The sequence below is a fragment of the Phodopus roborovskii genome, unplaced genomic scaffold, assembly GCF_943737965.1.
Source record: "Phodopus roborovskii unplaced genomic scaffold, PHOROB, whole genome shotgun sequence".
Lineage (NCBI taxonomy): Eukaryota > Metazoa > Chordata > Mammalia > Rodentia > Cricetidae > Phodopus > Phodopus roborovskii.
In genome coordinates, this window is record NW_026125283.1 from 103,771 (window position 1) to 122,142 (window position 18,372).

Genomic DNA, 18,372 nt, shown 5'->3' on the forward strand with positions numbered 1-18,372 from the left:
TCCCATCAAATTGCCCGTGTTATTAAGATGAATTGCTCTGAACAAAAGTTAATGTCTTAAGAGACTACTTAAAAATCATCCTACTGCCAAACTGGAGCGGCAAGGCAGCCCGGCCTGGGGATCACGGCTGCGCAGACACGCTGGTGGCGCCACTCCATTGTCAGACGCGGAATTTGGGCGAGGCTGTGCACAGCAGGAGGCTTATTACGAATTCAAACAGATTGGGTTACAGAGGGAAAAAGGACTCCGAGAAACAACAATAAAAAAGTGGTCTCAGTGTGATCTTACTTATTGTTTTGTTCCAGTATTAGAAATGTATGGATTTTCTTCATTAAATTTCCTTGAAGTCAAGAAAAGAAAAAACACTATGCATCCCGAGCCAGCCAGGAGTCGAACCTGGAATCTTCTGATCCGTAGTCAGACGCGTTATCCATTGCGCCACTGGCCCTGCACACGTAGTTACTTGGGTGGGGCAGGCAACTAGATACGTGTTCTCAGGTAGACATCACATTGCCCTCCGGGTTTCGGTTTCGTTCAGAAACCTACTATCTTTATTCCCTTCTAGATTCGTTTCTGGCCCCCCCCCACAAAAAAAAAAAAAAAAAAAACCCAAAACACAAAAAAAGAACGGTGGTGATAGGTGTCCCCATGTCGCTTTTCTATTTACGCTTGCATTCATTCAATCAATCAATACTGCTGAATGCACGGTAGATAAAATAGGGAAGAAAACGGATCCTCCCGTGCCCTCTAGAAAACAATATGATAGTTCTGACACAGGCAGTAAAGCTCTAAATCAAACTGTGATGGATATGGAGGAAAAATAACACAACACGGAAGGAAAGTGGATCATAGCGTGCCCTGATGCCACTGACCTCTAAATATTTACCAAACAAGATGGCAATAGGCAGTCTGCAGGTCTCAGCATGCTGCCTTTCCAGGAACTGTCAATTCTGGTATATATTTGGACAGTCTTTCTAAGCAAAGATAATTTTCATAGATGTGTTTCAATCTTTCTATGTTTTTGAAAAGGCTTCTCTATTAATGCACTGTAAATAAACCAAGGACTGTTAAACAGAATTGAATTGCTTGGTGTTGAGACTATACATGTTGAGACTGGAAAACTAGTTTTGGTTCATACAGTTTCAACAACTCATAATGCACGTAACTGTTTTTTACACCTAAGCATTAACTCTCTTACTTAATTACTCAACTCTCCTAAAAAAAAAAAAAAAAAAAAAATAGGGCTGTTTCTCAACAGGTTTTGGGCACAGACCCCTAAAGTAATTTGGTGCTTTTTTTCTACTCCATCTCAGAGTGATGTTATTATATATGAAGAAAAAAAAAAAGAAAGAAAATATTTCAAAAAGAAACCAACTATGTTGAAATGAGTCACCAACACCAAGTCACAGGAGCACATGGTTACACTTGGCAACACTGAAGAGGTGGAGACAAGAGAGTCAGGGTTAAGGTCATCTCCCCATCCTTACTTAGCAACCATCTTTCTACCTGAGACTCTGTCTCCAAACAAACAAACAAACAAACAAGCAAAGCATCTACATTTGTATGCTTGGATTTTCAGTAATGAAGCAAAGTTCAGTGTCTCCAGGTCCTACTTAATCCCATCACACTCTGGGGTGGGGGCTAGATCCTAGGGCATCTCTGAAAGCTATCAGGCCAGACATTCTATGTGTCCAGAATGGCTTTAACCCAGGTGGCTGGATGATCTGTGCACATGTCCTGTCTTCTTGTTTTTAACCTATAAAAACTCCCTTCATTTTGCAAAATTTCAAGGCCTTTCCTGACTACCTCAATTTACTGAACCATGTCCACAGCAAGGTATTGTTTTACCTTATTATTTGGGTGAAACTTATTTGGGACGTGTGTGTGTGTGTGTGTGTGTGTGTGTGTGTGTGTGTGTGTGTGAGAGAGAGAGAGAGAGTTCCAGTTTCCAGTCAGTGACTGTATTAGGCAGAGAAAGCAAATCTAGAAGAGTACATTATTGACTGCCTTCCATGACTGTAGGATTAACACTTCTGCAGCCTGTCTACTGAGTAGCCTGGCCTCTTTGTGAACCCACCATGACAAGTTACCGCTGTGATGAGCTCTTTCCCTCTGTGTCTCAATGTACTGTCCTTTGGTTTTGCTCCAAGGCATAAGGGAAGCTGTTCCCCCCCCCTCTCCCTCACCCCCTGTCTTCTTTTCTTTAATGTGAACAGTATGTTACACAAGGCTCTGTCTTGTCTCCAGTCTCACATGTATGGAGCAGAGTAATTATGAAGTTTCTATGAACCTGCCTCCCTAGTCCATAGTGGAGGCTGCAGGAAAATAACATCCACTCCCGTATTTCTGTTGCTTGGTTGTTCGTTTTGATTTTTTGAGACAGGATCTCCTATGTTGCAAAACCAACCTCATGTTCTCTGTAGCTGAAGATGACTTTGAACCTCTCACCCTCCTGTCTTCACTTCCCAAATGCTAAGATTATAATATGAGCCCAATTCACACATGTCTGTAAAGGGTTAACCAAAGTTTTGTTATCTTCCAGGAATTCCAGGCTCAACAATTTCTTTTTTTTTTAATATTTATTTATGTATACGTTGTTCTGTCCATATATATGCCTGCATGCCAGAAGAAGGCACCAGATCTCATTATAGATGGTTGTGAGCCACCATGTAGTTGCTGGGAATTGAAATCAGGACCTCTGGAAGTGCTCTTAACCATTGAGCAACCTCTCCAGCCCCCGCTCAACAATTTCTTGACTTCTTAGAAATTCCATGCAAATGTCACCAGCTTCAGTCAAAGGAAAAATACAAACCAAACCAAACCAAACACATTTTAGTCATCTGGCATCTGCCACATTTTGGTTAAAGCTATATCGTATGACTGAGCCTTTGAACTCACCATTAACAACATGATGGCTAATGGTAAGATTAAAAATTGGGGCTTGGAAAGATGACTCAGCAGTTAAGAGTGAGTACTGCTCTCTCAAAGGAATTTAGTTCAATCCCCAAGGTAGGCAGCTCACAACTGCCTGGAGCTCCAGCTCCAGGGGATTTAATTCCTCAGGCACCAGCATTCAAGCAAGCACACACATACACACAATAAGACATTTAAAAATACCATGAAGGAAACAGGTGCTTATTTCACCAAGTCCATAGATTCAGAAATAGAGTTCGTGTTCATAAATCATCTAATGAAAGTAAGACCCTAATGAAAGTAAGTACTCACAGACTTTCACTGTGACTCACCTTTGTCGTCCAATGGCTGCCTGTTTTACAGTGTGACAAATCCTTCAACTATTAACACAGTTTAAAATATTGAAATGTTGAATTTAGCATCGTCCCTGGGACAATATGTATCCTGAAATCCAACCAGCTGTAACTGCAGGTATCATTTGTGGTGAAATATTACTTATGATTAAAGCATGCCCGAGGATTCAGAAAACAAAGTCAGCCACAAGCCATAGAAGCCAGACACACACCTTTAATCCCAGCAGCCAGAAACTAGGAGGTGGTGGTACACACCTTTAATCCTAGGACTCAGGATTAAGAGGTAGACAGATCCAAGGCCACCCAGATCTACATAATAGTGAATCAGTCTAAAAGAGAAATATAGTTCACACCTTTAATCCCAGCATTAAGGAAGCATATAAAACAGAAACAAGGTCTCAGAGAGGCATTCATTCTCCAGCCACACCGAGGAGAGGGTACAGTCTGAGGCTTGGTGAGAGAGAGCTGTTGCAGACAGGATCAGCCCATTCAGCCTGAGGTAGAGGTAAGAGGCCAGTGGCCAGCTGCTTTGCTTTAATAAATCATAAATAATGTATCACTACAATCATTTGTGAAGTTACTTTCACAATGATGACAAGTTTGTAAACTGTTCGAATTATACTTCAAGGGTGAATTTATTTGAACAGAGAACTGAAGTAGATTGGAAGCAGGCACAAACACATAGCTCCGGGAACAATACAGAAAAAAAATGTCTTTACTCGGCCTTTTGTCAAACAACACCCTTTGGGCAACCATAAGAAGGCTTTCCTTCCAAAGCTGTTGAACACCGGTCTCTCCTTTACGCCTTTCCAAGAACAGGCTGTTGATTATGAAGACTTAAATTTTTAAGGCTGGTATCTGGAATTCTTTTCTTTAATTTTAGAGCAAAGAAGGTAGATAAAACCTAAATTTACAAGGGGGTGGGAGAAGGTGGGGACAATGAAAGGATGATCAAAATCTTAAATATCAGCTTAACTTAAAAATCATAAAATAAAAAAGCGTGCTTGTTGCATGGAGCATTTGGCGTCTGGGAACATAAGTGTAACACACACACACCACTTTGAACGCCCCGCCTACTCGCGTTTCATTAATGCCTGGGTGGTACTTTGATCTTCGTGTTGATGAGGGGCAGAGGTCTTACATTTCGAGGTAGCTTCCTTCCTGCGCATCCAGCCTGCACCCGTGCTTCTCCCAACCCACCCGTACCAGGACTCAGTCTTCTTGCAGCTGAGCGGTTTCTTTGTTCTTTGACGAGGAGCCGAGACTATTTTTAAGATTCGAAAAACTGCGTGGACCATCGTCAATAAGAAGTCTGAAACTACACAACAAAAGCAAGGTTCATTCCTTTTCTTTGTTGATTTGAAGCCGGAGACGCGTGCCGGCTCCGTGGCTTAGCTGGTTAAAGCGCCTGTCTAGTAAACAGGAGATCCTGGGTTCGAATCCCAGCGGGGCCTTTTTGTGGCTTTTCCCCCGGTGTTCTGGTTTGTTCAAGTCTAACACCAAAATCATCTTTATGTACTTACTACACGCACTTCACGAAAGTATTTATGCAAATTGACAAGTGGGCTCTAAAGCTAAAATTATTTCTTTAAGGACAAATCTATTTCCCTAGTGTTCCTATAATTTTGTCCCACGTACTACTCCCCCCTGCCACACCCCAATAAAAACACAAAAATTACCAGGAAATGCAGACAGAAAACAAACAAAACTCTGCAAGAACTGCAAAACCTGAAACACAGAGACCTGAAGAAGACTTAGGAATGGGGAGTCTTCCCCAAAATTCTGCAGTGTGAAGAAACTGAGACGTCTGAAAAAAAGAAAGGGAAAAAAATGTGCTTTCACTCTTAGCTGAGTGCTCTCTTCAAGCTCACTGTTGTAGCTGACAATCCCCTACTCACTTCCCAAGATCCAGCTCCCAGCATGTAGCACAGAAAATTCCACATACCTGGCTGTTTGCTTTTGTGGAAGCAGAGAACCAGCTACTCTGAGGGACAGCACCCACTGTATTGTAAGCGGCAATGACTGTAAGAAGGGAAATTCTCTGATTCATTAGATTTTTTTCTGTCTGCCCACAAACCCCTTTCTTCTTCCTAAAAGTAAAAAATACCCCTTAGTTCCGGCACACCGCGGTCTCTTGCCTCATCTGCACCAGGCTTACTGCAGAAACAGAGCACGTGTGTAACCATTTTTATATGGCGGAACTAATAGAAAGCTCAAAGGCTATCTTGCAAGATAGAGTAAGAGAAAAAAAACTATATATATATACTTACTAAAGAAGGGAAGGGCAAAGCAAAACGAAATTAAATATGAAGAAATTGTGAAAACAGTAAGCTGTCAGGAGTGGGATTCGAACCCACGCCTCCAGGGGAGACTGCGACCTGAACGCAGCGCCTTAGACCGCTCGGCCATCCTGACTCACTGGAGACGGAGGGTGCCAGCTTTGTTTCTATCTTTTCCAAATTGCCATTTGTCACGTTCTGCTCTCCTTCACTGCAGGTTTGAAAATGTTTCAGTTATGAAGTGTAGTATTTGTTGTAGTTAGATAAACTGCGACAACAATCAACCGCTGGGCTGTCTGCAGCGTGGTCTGCTGCGGGTCCTCAGGGGCTGAGAGACAAAACAAAACCGAAAACCAGCAATCTTTCCTCTTCTAAACCTACTAATACACTTTATAGCGATCCTCGACAATAGCGGATTTTCCAAACGCAGATCAAGGCCAGGGACGACCTATGTCTGTACTGTCAGCCTGGATGGGATCCCTAGAAGCTGAAAGGCCGTTCTGGCCCTGGCGCCTTTGGAAACTGCGCCACCCAACTCTACCACCACCCCCCTGGTTTTAGTTTTTGAGATTTAAGAGTCTTCTGTAGTCCAATCCGGCCTCAGCTTCTGGAGCGCTGGAACTACAGGCTTGAATTATCGTGTCTAGTTCAGAAACTGCTTTTTCTCTATTCCTTCCCCCCCCCCTTATTTTTGGACAGCTTCTAGTGTTTAAATGTCATTGACAAACCACTGCTTAATCACTTACACTTTGAGTAAAATGTCCAGCTCCAGATATCCAAGTATATGCCGGTGTTCAGCCGCACCCAGACCTACTAAATCAGAAATCTTGCTGTTTAAAAACAAGAATACGATTAATAACAATGTGTCACATACTTGACAGTTGCTGAAAGATTTTAAAGGTTCTCACAACAGAAGTATGTGAGGTAACAAACAGGGTTTGTAACTTCATTCAGCTTTTCCACAACGTTCCATATATCAGAACATTTTTGTACACCATAAATATATATAACCCTGACCTGTGAATTTTAGACAAGTTGAGGTGATAAATGCGCTATATTGTGGGTTTTACAAGCCCTCCACACGATTGTGAGAGCCATGGCTTAAATAAAAATAGTATTTCTGTAATTCTTAGAGAGACTCCCCCAATAGTAACAGAAAGTAGGGAAAGCTCATAGGTAATGCTTTTGGTAACCCTCTAGGATAACAATGTTCTCCTGACCAATTAAATCAGAATGTTTTGTCTGGGGAGTGTCACCTAATGACAGCATTTTAAAATTATTATTATTGACAGGAACGCTCGATGTCACCCTGGCGTGTGACTGAGTTTTTAAGGGACCCTCATTACCTGAAGAACTAAAGCATTCAGATTTGAGAGCATGGTTTTTCAGGGTTAAGTTTTAGTGAAAGCCTGAATCTTTATTTTAAGGATGAGGGTATAGCCACATTCCTAACAACGTTCAAGACAGTATGGAACCAGACTCTGATCCAAATTATGCTTGTGTTTTGTTCTGAGGCAAGGTCTCATAAGCTCAGGCTGGATTTAAACTACACGAGTAGCTGAGGATGTTGTTGAACTCTTGATCTTCCTGCCTCTACCTCCCAAGTGCTGGAAGTATAGATGTACACTACCACTTCCAATTTAGTTTGGTTCTTTTTAAAGGCTGCTGTTACTGTAAAAATAAGGTGACTTTGTTGGTGACTAACCCTCTTCATCACTCAGTCATGGTGTGATGTAAAGAGGCTAAGAGACTAAAACTGCAGCACCCTGAGTCAGCACACAAAGTCCCCTAAGACTGTTTAGTACACCCTCAGACCACTTTCCTTGAATACAAAGGGAAGTAGAGGCAGAGCTGATTGGGATCTGAGAGATCTTTTCTTCACCCACCTCCTTTTGATAGGGCCTTAAAACTTATTATGTAGGTCAAGTTGTCACTGAATTTGTGGCCCTCCCAACTCAGTCTCCAGAGTGCTGATATTGCAAGTGTGTTCCACCGGGCCCAATTCCGAGACCCCTTTTCTTTCTAATCTTAGAGATACAGTTTCATATATTTGGTGTGAGATTTATTCAGTGTGAGATTTTACAAATACATATTAGAATATACATCCTACATTAAACACAGTAATGTAATTGTCTACCTTTCCTAGGCTTTTAACATTTTAAACTACATTTATTCATATGTATAGTGTACTGTGTATGTATATGGGTGAATGTGTTCTTATACAAAGTGGGTATCAGAGGACAATCCATCCCACCAGGTGGGTCCCTGGGATGTTTTGGCAAGCAAGTGTCTTTATCTGGTAAATCATCTCACCAGCCCTCCAATGCACTTTTTAAAATAGTTTATTTAAATTTATTTTATGTGTATTGATGTGAAAGTGTCAGATCCCCTGGAACTGGAGTTAAAAACAGTTTCCAGCTGCCACATGGATGCTGGGAATTGAACCTAGGTCCTCTGGAAGAGCAGTGAGTGCTCTCAACCACCGAGCCCTCTCTCCAGCCCCCTCTTCAAAGCATTAAACTATGTTTTCTGTGAATTTTTACAAGTAAAATTTGAATACAAATGGACACATTTATTTATGTATTTATTGATTGAGATAGTGTGTTGCTATATAGCCTACGCTGACCTCTGAACTGACTATGTAGTCCAGACTGCCTTCAAATGTGACAATTCTCTTGCCTCTATCTTCTGAGTTCTGGGAGTACACATATGTGTCACAGTGCTCAACTAAAATTCATTCTTTTAAAGCAAAGATAAAATATACTTTCCAGGAGTACAGTAAGAGAGAAGCTACAGAGGACGGCTGGTGGAGGAAAAGAAAGAGAAGAAAGTTGCTGTGAGGTGATAGAGGAAAAAGCCTGTGATGGTCTGAATGTGTCCCCCAATTTTCATGTGTCAGAGATTTAATTGTCAGTGATATATTGGGGGTGGTACTAGATATGGAACAAAAGATTGCTGGGAGCTGTACCCTCTTGGTTCTTCTGAGGAAGTCATGAGGGTTACTCACCAACACAAGTGCCTTACTGGGATGGAAATGAAACCAGGCTGAGAGCAGGGAGCTTTCAGTGCTGTGATCTTTTTGAATGCAACCTGATCCCTGTGAGTAGCTGCTATCCCTGTCCTGGTGAAGCTCTCTTGCCGGCCCAGGCCTGGGGTCACACACATCAGCAGGCAGTGGTCCCCGGGCAGCTTTCAGTCCTGTTTCACTTTAATCCAGTCCTTCTTACAGGGATAAACAAAGGGAAGTCCAGAGGCCGCCTTCAGCAATCAGACTTTATTTGTTTGTTTGTTTGTTTGTTTGTTTGTTTGACAAAACCCATTAGAAATACATTAGAAATGGAAGCGTTTGGATGCACGCACAGGCCATCGGCAAAACAAATCCCAAACCAATAGGAGGACACAGGAGCAGACACAAATGGAAACAAACTGCCCAGCTGTGTTGAGCAGCGTCATGGTGCAACACCGGGGATCCTAACGCAAAACAGAATTCAGGAAGACTGAGTAGGCTACACTAAGCAACAGCACAGTGTGGAAAAGAATGGCAGTAGAAGGGAACTGAAGGTGCCTGTGAAGTGGTTGGACAGCAATGAAGGCTGGGGGAACACGCAGCTGAGACAGACAAAAAATAACGATGTTATCTCAGCAGGCTGAAACAAAACTGTTGGATTTGCTAGGCATGGTAGACATGGCTGTAATTCCAGCACTTGGAAGGTGAGGGCAAGAGGATCAGGAAAACAAGATCAGTCTGAGCTACATAGTAAACCTCTGTCTACACACACACACACACACACACACACACACACACACACACACCCTAGTGGAGTCAATAAAGTAAGGTTGGACTGACTTTCAGGAGATGGAAAAAGAGGACACATAAAGAAGAGCGGGGCCTGACGCACTCGTATATGACCTGGCAAGTTTGTTTGAAGTTTTCTCCTCTAGCATAACCCTGTCTGGGTCTCTAGCCCTGCCCTTCCCCACTCCTCTCTGTCCCTGCCTGGCTTGCTCACAGTTCTACTTCCAAACAAGCAGGGCCAGTCTCCTCTATCCCATAGATCATGATTTAGAAAATTTAAGATACACTGTTCAAGACACATCCTGAAAGAGAGGACACAAAAGCTTAAGAGCCGGAGGATAGTGAGAATGGCAGGGAAATGCTCCCTTTTGGCACTGTAGTTTCCTGAACTGCACAAAACTGGCTCTGGCAACAGTTAGCCACGCTAGGGCCCCTACCCGTCCCAGCTGAACTATTTATTATTAGATACTGATAGATTGTGGGAAGAGGGGGGAATCATTGTATTCTGCTATACCTGTCCTCTTAAGCCCACCAAACTTCAGTGGACAGCTCCAAATCTGTGTTCCCTGGATAGCTCTGGTTAAACTCAGTGTGGATAGCTCTGGTTAAACTCAGTGTGTCGTTTGAAGCAAGCAGCAGGTATTGATAAAAGGAGGGAGGGAAATAAGACAGAATAGAGAAGTGTGATAGTAATTAGAGTGCATTATATAATACAGATATGAAGTTTTTTAAAAATTTAATTAATAAAAATATTTTGAGATATAGTCCTGAAAACCCCTAGGGACAGGACAAGTGTACCTAGTTGGACCAAGTTCCTTCGTTTGCTTCTGTCATGTCTTTCCCAAATTTCTTTATGGGATTTTTAGCCTAAGATCTCCCTTTCCCAGCTTCCTGGTTTGGTTTGGTTTTCCCCTTGCCGAACTAAATCTGTCGTTCCACATCCCCTATTCCAAATGTTGCTACCACAATTTCATGACAACCTAGTTGTCTCTAGGTCTCTTAAGGGATTGTGCCGAGTCTTTCTATGTAGGCTCTGATCTGAAGGGATATGGGCATTAGAAATAGTTTAGGAATCACCTCTCAATCTCCCCAGTATTGATACAGAAACAAATTAGGAAAGCCTCTCTCCCTGCTTTCTCTAGGAGCAGCATACCACCTTCCCAAGGTGAATTAATCACCACGACCAGAAAGAAACTGGACTGCAGGAAGCTAGCAACTGAAGCTCCGGAGTGTGAGAGAGTAGTCACAGGAAAGGAAACTCATGGAGCTGGAATGTTCATTAAGGTACCACTGGGCTAGGTGAGAAAGGTATCAGTTTAGAATGGAGAGTATCTGTTTCTCCAGAAGCAGAGCCTTCCCTCAGTGGCGACAAGGGAATGGTGTCCTGGACATTAGCAATGACGGTGATTTTCTCAGGTCCATTGGCAGTTGGACAGATGGTCAGAGGCTTTTACCACAGGACCACAGGCAAAAGAAGGGACGGAGAGGGCCCGAGAAAGAGGCGCTAGGGAAAGTGTAGATAAGAGTGCCATCACTCATGTTGTAGAAGGAAATGTCTCCTGATTCATAGTCCAGAAAAACCCCAACCCGGCGAGGAGGTGCTGCTAACCGGAGAGGGGGTCCGGAGTGGGAGTGAGGGCCCAGTACCCATTTCCATATAACTCCACAGCCCAGAACCCATTATCAGGAGTCATGGGGTCAAATCCTTTCTTCGCCACATTCTCCCTACACACACACCAATGGCCCAGTCAGTTCTATCTCCCACCTCCACCTCCCAGTAATGTCTCCCTGAAGTGAAGGTCTCTCGGCCTAACACACAGGGCCAGGAGTCAAATCTCTCTGGTCTATCAGGCAAGATCTGACGCGAGTCTTCCAGGCGCACTGATTTTGAATCCTCATACAGAAAGAGGTGGGGGTGTGCTGTGTCTGGATCTAGAGTCACGTTAACTGGAGGCAAAGAGAGAGAAAGAGCATCAGCAAATGTATGATGGTACTTGGCCTATCCCCTTCCTGAATACATGGAGCAGAGTTGTAGGAGCTGATGAATGCCTGTAGTAGGAGAGCTGTCTGGCCACTCCACTGTCCTCATCTCCAGACCCACCTCTCACTGGCAGCTGAGTACCTAATGGGATATTGTCAAAGGAGTTTTCTGTTAGTCATCTTCTGTGGTCCGTTGGAGGCCTCACAGAAAGTGCTGAGGCCATTCACTCTCTGTAAGGAGTATGGTTTTTAGTCCGCTGCCTGGTCTTGTCCCACTGCCATGCCAGCCCCAAATAATACACAGAGACTCTGTATTTGATACAATGCTGTTGGCCCGGTTACTTGTTTCTTATCCGCTAGCTCTGTCTTAATTATTAGCCCATTTCTATTTATTTCCACGTGGTCTTACCAGAGAGGCGGCTGGCAGTTTTTACCTTCTCCAGACTCTCCATCTTGACTCTTTTATTATTCTGTTTCTTTTCTATTTTTTGAGACAGGGTTTCTCTGTGTGTCTCTTATCTGTCCTGGAATTTACTCTGCAACTGTCACCTTCTCCTTTCCTATCCTGCCACTAAAAAGGATATTTATGTTTCTTGTGTTCAAGCCCCACAGGTCTTTGACTCGGGAGGTTGGGTTTCAAGGCAAGGAAGAGCTCAGAACCACTGACCTTCATGCAATTCGGTCTTTTTACACCCTGCAGTGTGAAAAAAAAAGTGAGATTGTCAGTGGTGCCCTAAAAGATGGGGAAGGACAAAATCTTGTGGGTCCAAAACTAGAAGATAACTTACTGAGTTCCTCCAGAAGTCTCTCTGGAAAACAAACAAACTTATTTCAGTGTTTTTTGTTTTTTGTTGCCCCCCCCCAAATAGGCAAGCTGAAGGAGGAAGAATGAGAGACACATAAAAACACTATTTAATCCATGGTGACCCAGTGACAAAGACACTGCCAGCAAACCAGGAACAGAAACGCTGCCAGCAAAAACAGAATGTTTCTAAGAGATAGCCTGGAAGTTCCTCCTGGTTTAGGACTAGATCTCAATCATAAGATTCTTCCTGGAAACTAGGGTTAGAATTGGCCAGAGGGCCTGCAGCCAGGTTGTGAGAGGACATAAGGTAGAAAATAACAATGACAGGTGATTTTGACTCTGCCTACGTCACTCATTCCTTCATGATAGGTACCTGTATTTTAGAGGCTTATAACTCCTTCCAACTTCAGAATTCTAAAGTCCAACATTTTCCTGTTGGAAGTCATCTGAACAGGCCCGAATCCACCTCCCCTGGGCCTGTGACAAGAAACCACTTGTGGGTACTGTGACTTACCTTTTGACCCAAACTCACTCTTCTGCCCTCTGGATCTTTCCTTGTATAGTCTCCAAGTGAAAAATATGGACCCAATGGTGAGAAATCCTAAGGCCAATATGATGGTAGCCACAGCTACTAACTCCAAGGAATTAGCCTTGGCACAAAGGAGAGCTAAACAAAAAACAATCAAACAAAACAAAAAAAAAAAATACGTTACAAGAAGGACATTGTTTGGGAAAGCTATGAATTTCAGTTTCTCCCCTGGTATCAAAGGAGGATAGAGATCGGAAGCCTTCCGCCTCCCACAGCAAGAATTGCTCCTTCATGCTAAGTTCTTCCAAAAGATTTGATTCTGGCAAAAGCAAGTATTCAAGAGTCATCTAGGCCAGAACACATGAACTACAAATCTAATGGGCCCCTTGGTGTTACAGAAACCCCTTGTTAACTACTGCTGAGGTGGTGGAGGTAAGGAAGAATGACCACATGCATGACAGAATAAGACTTGTTGGCCAATAAACAAGGAATGATTCCTGCTAAACCAGGGCAATACTAGGGAACGATGAGAGAGCTTGCTTCCTGAAGGAACTTGGCAGCTTATATGGCTCTCGGGTGTGGGATGAGGAAGAGAGGTGAGGTTCCCGGAGGCCACAGTCAAATCAGAGAAGTAATTTAGTCTCTACTGAAGAAGACAGGTCCAGTCAAGAAGAGCCCCAGGGAAAAGTTTCTCTGACTCACCCATTTATCCTAAAATTAAGCTCTGGAATTGTTATGAGATTGGCATGGGATGGGGTTGTATGCAGTTCCAGAACCTAGTACCTCACGGATGCTACAAGCTCTCCCTCACTGAGATATAGTTCAAACCTTCGGTATTGTTATTCTAACCAAGTTGAGGAGGGCTCTCCTCAGGTCAACAGGCAAGAGCTATGAGGGGAAGATGCAGACAGCTCTGCCTTGAAGTCCCTTCTGAGCAGGACCCCAGGTCATATTGTCCCGAGTCTCTTGTCAACATGGCAGTCCAATATTCGGTTCCCACTGACCTGGTATAGAGTCTCTCTTCCTTCTCCTGGCCGAGGAGGAAATTCTGGATGCCACAGGACACATTCTTTATGGAGTTGTCTGTGATGATCACTGAAGCTGCCACATTGAACTGAGGCCTTCCTCGTCATCATTCCTGGACTCTGCAGTGAATGGAAGTCTGTCCCCCGAGGGAGTTCTCCACTGCACTTCCGGTTCTGGGAACCAGCCTGAGGAGGTGCATTCCAGTTGGATCTGTCAATTCTCTTTAACTTCCATACTGATGTGAGGATCAGAGCCCAGAGCTATGGCGAAAGAAGCCAACCTTCATCATTCAATGGGTACTTTCCTGGGAGCATGATAATCTTAGTTTGAGAAAGACAGAGGAGGCCAAAGTGGACAAGGAATAGATGTGATTCCTCTAGTCCTTCTGTGTAAAAAACTGAAGAACCAATAAAAATAAATTTCAAGTATCAATGAAAATAAAAATATTGGGATCAAGCCCTTCCACATGAGTGTGAGCAAAAGTCTCATGGATAAACCAAGGGTAATTGTCCAACCATCAGGAGCAGCATGTACAATGGCTAGAGGTGGTTTAGGAGTTCCAGAGTCAAGAAAGAGCTCTGTAGTTAGAAGTACATTTCATAATTTGAGGGAATGAGACAGACTATTTTTAGAAATTTTAGGATTGGATATAAAAGTATTCTCCTTTTTAGACAGTCTTATGTAAGCCCAGGCTGACCTCAAACTCATTATGCTGCTGAAAATAACCTTGAACTGCTGATGCTCTTGCCTCCCAAGTGCTGGTATTACAAGCAGATGCCACCACAATTTTTATGCTGTGCTGGAGATCCCACCCAGGGCTTTGTGCATGCTGAGCAAGAACTCTCACCAACCATACCTCTAGTCCCCCAAACACTATATATATATGTGTATATATGTATATGCATACATATACATACATACATACATACACAGACATACATATTCAAGACAGGGTTTCTCTGTATAGCCTTGGCTGTCCTGGAACTCACTCTACAGACCATTTTGGCCTCAAACTCAGAGTTCCACCTGCCTCTGTCTCCCGAGTGCTGGGATTAAAGGTGGGAGCTACTACCACCCACCTCCAAAACACTATAGTTTTGAGAACAGGCTTTGAAGGTCCCCCCCCCCTTTGAGGTTTGTAGTTGATAATTTAACTTTCTTTTACCTAGGATGCTGACTCAGGGATTTTCTTAAATAGTTTCAACCTCATCTTTCTTCACACAATTATGCCCTAACAAAAATCAACATAGGACCAGGTTTGGGGACACACAATTATAATCCCAGCCCTCAGAAGGTGAAGGAGAAGGATCACGAGTTCAAAGCCAGCCTCTGCTACATAAATTTAAGACCATATCTCAAAAAGCAGCAGTGTGTGTGATGACGCAGGCCTTTTAATCTCAGTATTGAAGAGGAAGAAGCAGGTGGATCTCTATGAGTTCTAGGCCAGCCTGGTCTGCATGCCAAAGCTACATAGTAAGATTCTGTCACAAAACAACAAGAAAAATTCAGCAACAACAAAGTAGACATAAAGCTACTTTCCCCATCTGTTTAGTCTAATTTTTTTCCTTCCCCCTCTTCCCCTTTATCCCTGTCTCCTGCTCCCCTCTCTCCTGCAGAGAATCCTCATTAATCACCACCTCTACAACTATCCATATTCCAAACCAGTGTGTATGAAAATGTAAATTCGTTTAATGAAAATGGCCATCACTTAAAAGTGTTAGCACCCATAAAAGGTAATAACACAACTTTTTGTGTGTGTTATTTTTAGAGACAGGGTTTCTCTGCATAGCCCTAGATGTTCTGGAACTCACTCTGTAGACCAGGCTGGTCCTGAACTCTAGAGATCCTCCTACCTCTGCCTCCCTGCTCCTCCATCATCCGGCTTCGTTTTGTTTTGTGATTTGTTGTTTGTTTTTCCAGACAGGGCTTCTCTCTGCCCTAGAACTCATTTTCTTTGTAAACCAGGTTGGCCTCGAACTCCAGATCCTCCCAAAACTAGGATTAAAGGCGGACACCAACAATGACCCGCTAAGTATAGTTTTATGTCATCAAATATCTGGGTGGTTTTCTTTATTTGAGACTGGATTTTGTGTAACGGATTTGAAGTCCTAATCTTACTGTTTTCACCTCGCAATTGCTAGAATTACATAGGCTGTTATTTCATCCAGTTTAAACACACACACACACACACACACACACACACACACACACACACACGGTTATATATGTAAACAATTTTAAGATGCACTTCCCTAAAATGGCATGAGAGTTATATGTGGTGCATTAAATATGGCAAACCATGGCAACGTACTTTTGGGTTGGGGAAAGAGTTAAGTTTGTAAAAGTACTTTCGCTTTCCAGCACCTAGAGAAAGTATGGTGTACATACACATGTCCATAATCGTGTACTTAGGAGGAGGAGACAAGAAGAAAGCAAGTACAACATCTCCCACATGGTCTAGCGGTTAGGATTCCTGGTTTTCACCCAGGCGGCCCGGGTTCGACTCCCGGTGTGGGAATGTTTCCCTTTGAGCAGGATGATTCTGGCACTTGACTAAAAAGGCCTTTAAAGCGTTCTTAAGCTGCTTCCCTCGAAGGTAGTAATTTAAATAAGTGAACAAACAATAAGTCAAGGAAGGCAATGTATGTGTAATTACACATGTCAACCTAAGGCATAGTAGAATTCCTTTGAAAGTATATAATGTTTCCACCATTGACAAAGTACTTTGTACTTCTTAGATAATAAGTGATTAATAATAAGCTATTTCGTTTTTGGACATAGCTTACTGGTTTCACTGGAAATATGGAGTGGACGGTTTGTTTGACTCTGATCTCTAGCATGCAAGGAGTCGGAACTCAGGTATTTCCTTGTCATCTCGGGAGCGGGGGAGGGAGGGAGAGAAGGGAGGAGAAGAAGGAGAGAGAATATGAGTGAAAGCAAAACCTTTTGGGGGGGTGGATAAAGAACATTAGAAATGCACCGCACTCTATAAGGCTAGGGTGTCAATCAATCCTTAGGCACTAATACACGAAGCTGCTCAGAGCATCTGAGACTCTCACCACAGCCACATAAACCTGAACACATGCACAATTTAAACCAGTTCTGGGAAGTGATCCAGTGAATTATGGTGTACTTTGTAAAAGAATGTAATAGCCAGAAGCGGTGGTGCACACCTGTAATCCCAGCACTGTAAAAGTAGAAGCGGGGGGGGGGGGGGGGGGGGGACTGCCAGAGCTATATAGCAGATATTGTCTCAAAAACTAAATTAAGAATGCTACATATTTCTCGGAGGAGGGAAATGTAGAGGAGAAAGTGCGGAAGATAATTAAAATGAGGTATCCTCAGGAACCCCGTCTCGCTCTACACCCCTCCCCACCCCTTGGCTGAGACTCTTCCCATTCATTTTTCCACTTTGTGCCCGGCCTCCCTTCTTCAGCCTCAAAGTGATTTGGAGAATGAACCCGGTGGTTCAAGTGACCGTCGGCGCCAGAGTGACTTGGCGACGCAGCCGCTGTGTACCCACCAGCCACTTTGAGATGCGCAGCGGCCTCCTCGGAATTGCCATTATCTTTGAAAGAGCACCGGTACTCCCCCTGGTCCGAGATCCTGACACCTCGGATCCGTAGAGTAGCCGTGGCCATCCGGGAGCCCATCGGTCACTAACGTCACCCTCCCGCGGTACTCGGTCATCTGCTCGCCCTCCTGCTCCTGGCCAGCCTATAAAAGCACCGCTGGCGACCTAGTCTGTCGAAACCACCGCAGCTCCTCCACGTGCTCCGCGCTCGCGTTTGTGGAGAAGAGACAGGTCAGCTCCACATCTGAGCCCACTAGGGCCAGCACTGGCTCCTGAGCTGCGATTACATCGAAGGGAGCTGCCAGAACAAATAGGGTCAGATGAGACGATGGGATGAGATGGAGGACTACAGAACAGGCTTCTGGTTAGAGAGCTCAAGCGTTTCAGACTGTGTCTCACAAATCCCAAACTGGCTTGCATGCAGCTCACTGTGCGGCCTTGATTCTCTTGCCCTCAACTCTCAACTAGCTTTGCAGGTGATACGCCACACCCAGAGTTCCAATTCCTTTGGTTTAAAGAAAAAAATACTAGGATCTCCCTATGTAACCCCAGCTGGCCCTGGCTCTCCTTATGCAGACCAGACTGTTTTTGAATCCAGAAAGATCTATTTCTGTCTTCTTAGTGCTGGGGGACTGCAGGCACGCACTACCACCCGGGTGCATTTACTTTGATCCGCTCAAGTCTGGTGGAGGTCCCCACTTGAAGACAAACTGGCTCCCTGACATTTTAAGTACCTTCCAACCTTGCAAGAAAGAGATGGCTAGAACAGAGACATACCTGAATCCAGCCTGGGCAGCTGCAGGACCAGGAGGGTAAGGAGACAAGCCAAGAGGCAGGGGTTGGGGGAAACTGCCATCTCCAACCTTTCTGGGGCACGGGCTGCTGCCGGAGTCACCAGGAGCTTCAGGCTGGGAGTTAAATGGTCAGGGGGTAACTATTGGCTCGGCAAGCGCCATACTCTCCACCAGTTCTTTCCAACCTGGAGGGCTCTGTATCTCCCGGCATGGTGTCAGCCCATGCACACCCTTCTCTAAGTCTGGTCAGGCGTGCCTGAAAACAGCAAACCCATCCTACAGCCGTCAGTGGTCCCCAGAAGGGAGCTCTGAAGCACAGCAAC

At 44.1% G+C, this 18,372-nt stretch overlaps 4 non-coding genes and 1 pseudogene across 4 annotated transcripts; 2 read left to right on the plus strand and 3 right to left on the minus strand.

Moving 5' to 3' along the window:
• Nucleotides 1-375: 375 nt before the first annotated feature.
• On the minus strand, nucleotides 376-448 carry Trnar-acg (transfer RNA arginine (anticodon ACG)). The gene has a single exon. It is a non-coding gene; the product is annotated as a tRNA-Arg (tRNA).
• A 4,198-nt stretch (nucleotides 449-4,646) lies between these two features.
• Nucleotides 4,647-4,720, plus strand: Trnat-agu (transfer RNA threonine (anticodon AGU)). Its single transcript has one exon. It is a non-coding gene; the product is annotated as a tRNA-Thr (tRNA).
• An 878-nt stretch (nucleotides 4,721-5,598) lies between these two features.
• Trnal-cag (transfer RNA leucine (anticodon CAG)) lies at nucleotides 5,599-5,681 on the minus strand. Its single transcript has one exon. It is a non-coding gene; the product is annotated as a tRNA-Leu (tRNA).
• A 4,933-nt stretch (nucleotides 5,682-10,614) lies between these two features.
• LOC127233823 (butyrophilin subfamily 1 member A1-like) lies at nucleotides 10,615-18,111 on the minus strand (annotated as a pseudogene).
• Nucleotides 16,128-16,199, plus strand: Trnae-uuc (transfer RNA glutamic acid (anticodon UUC)). The gene has a single exon. It is a non-coding gene; the product is annotated as a tRNA-Glu (tRNA).
• Nucleotides 18,112-18,372: the final 261 nt, after the last annotated feature.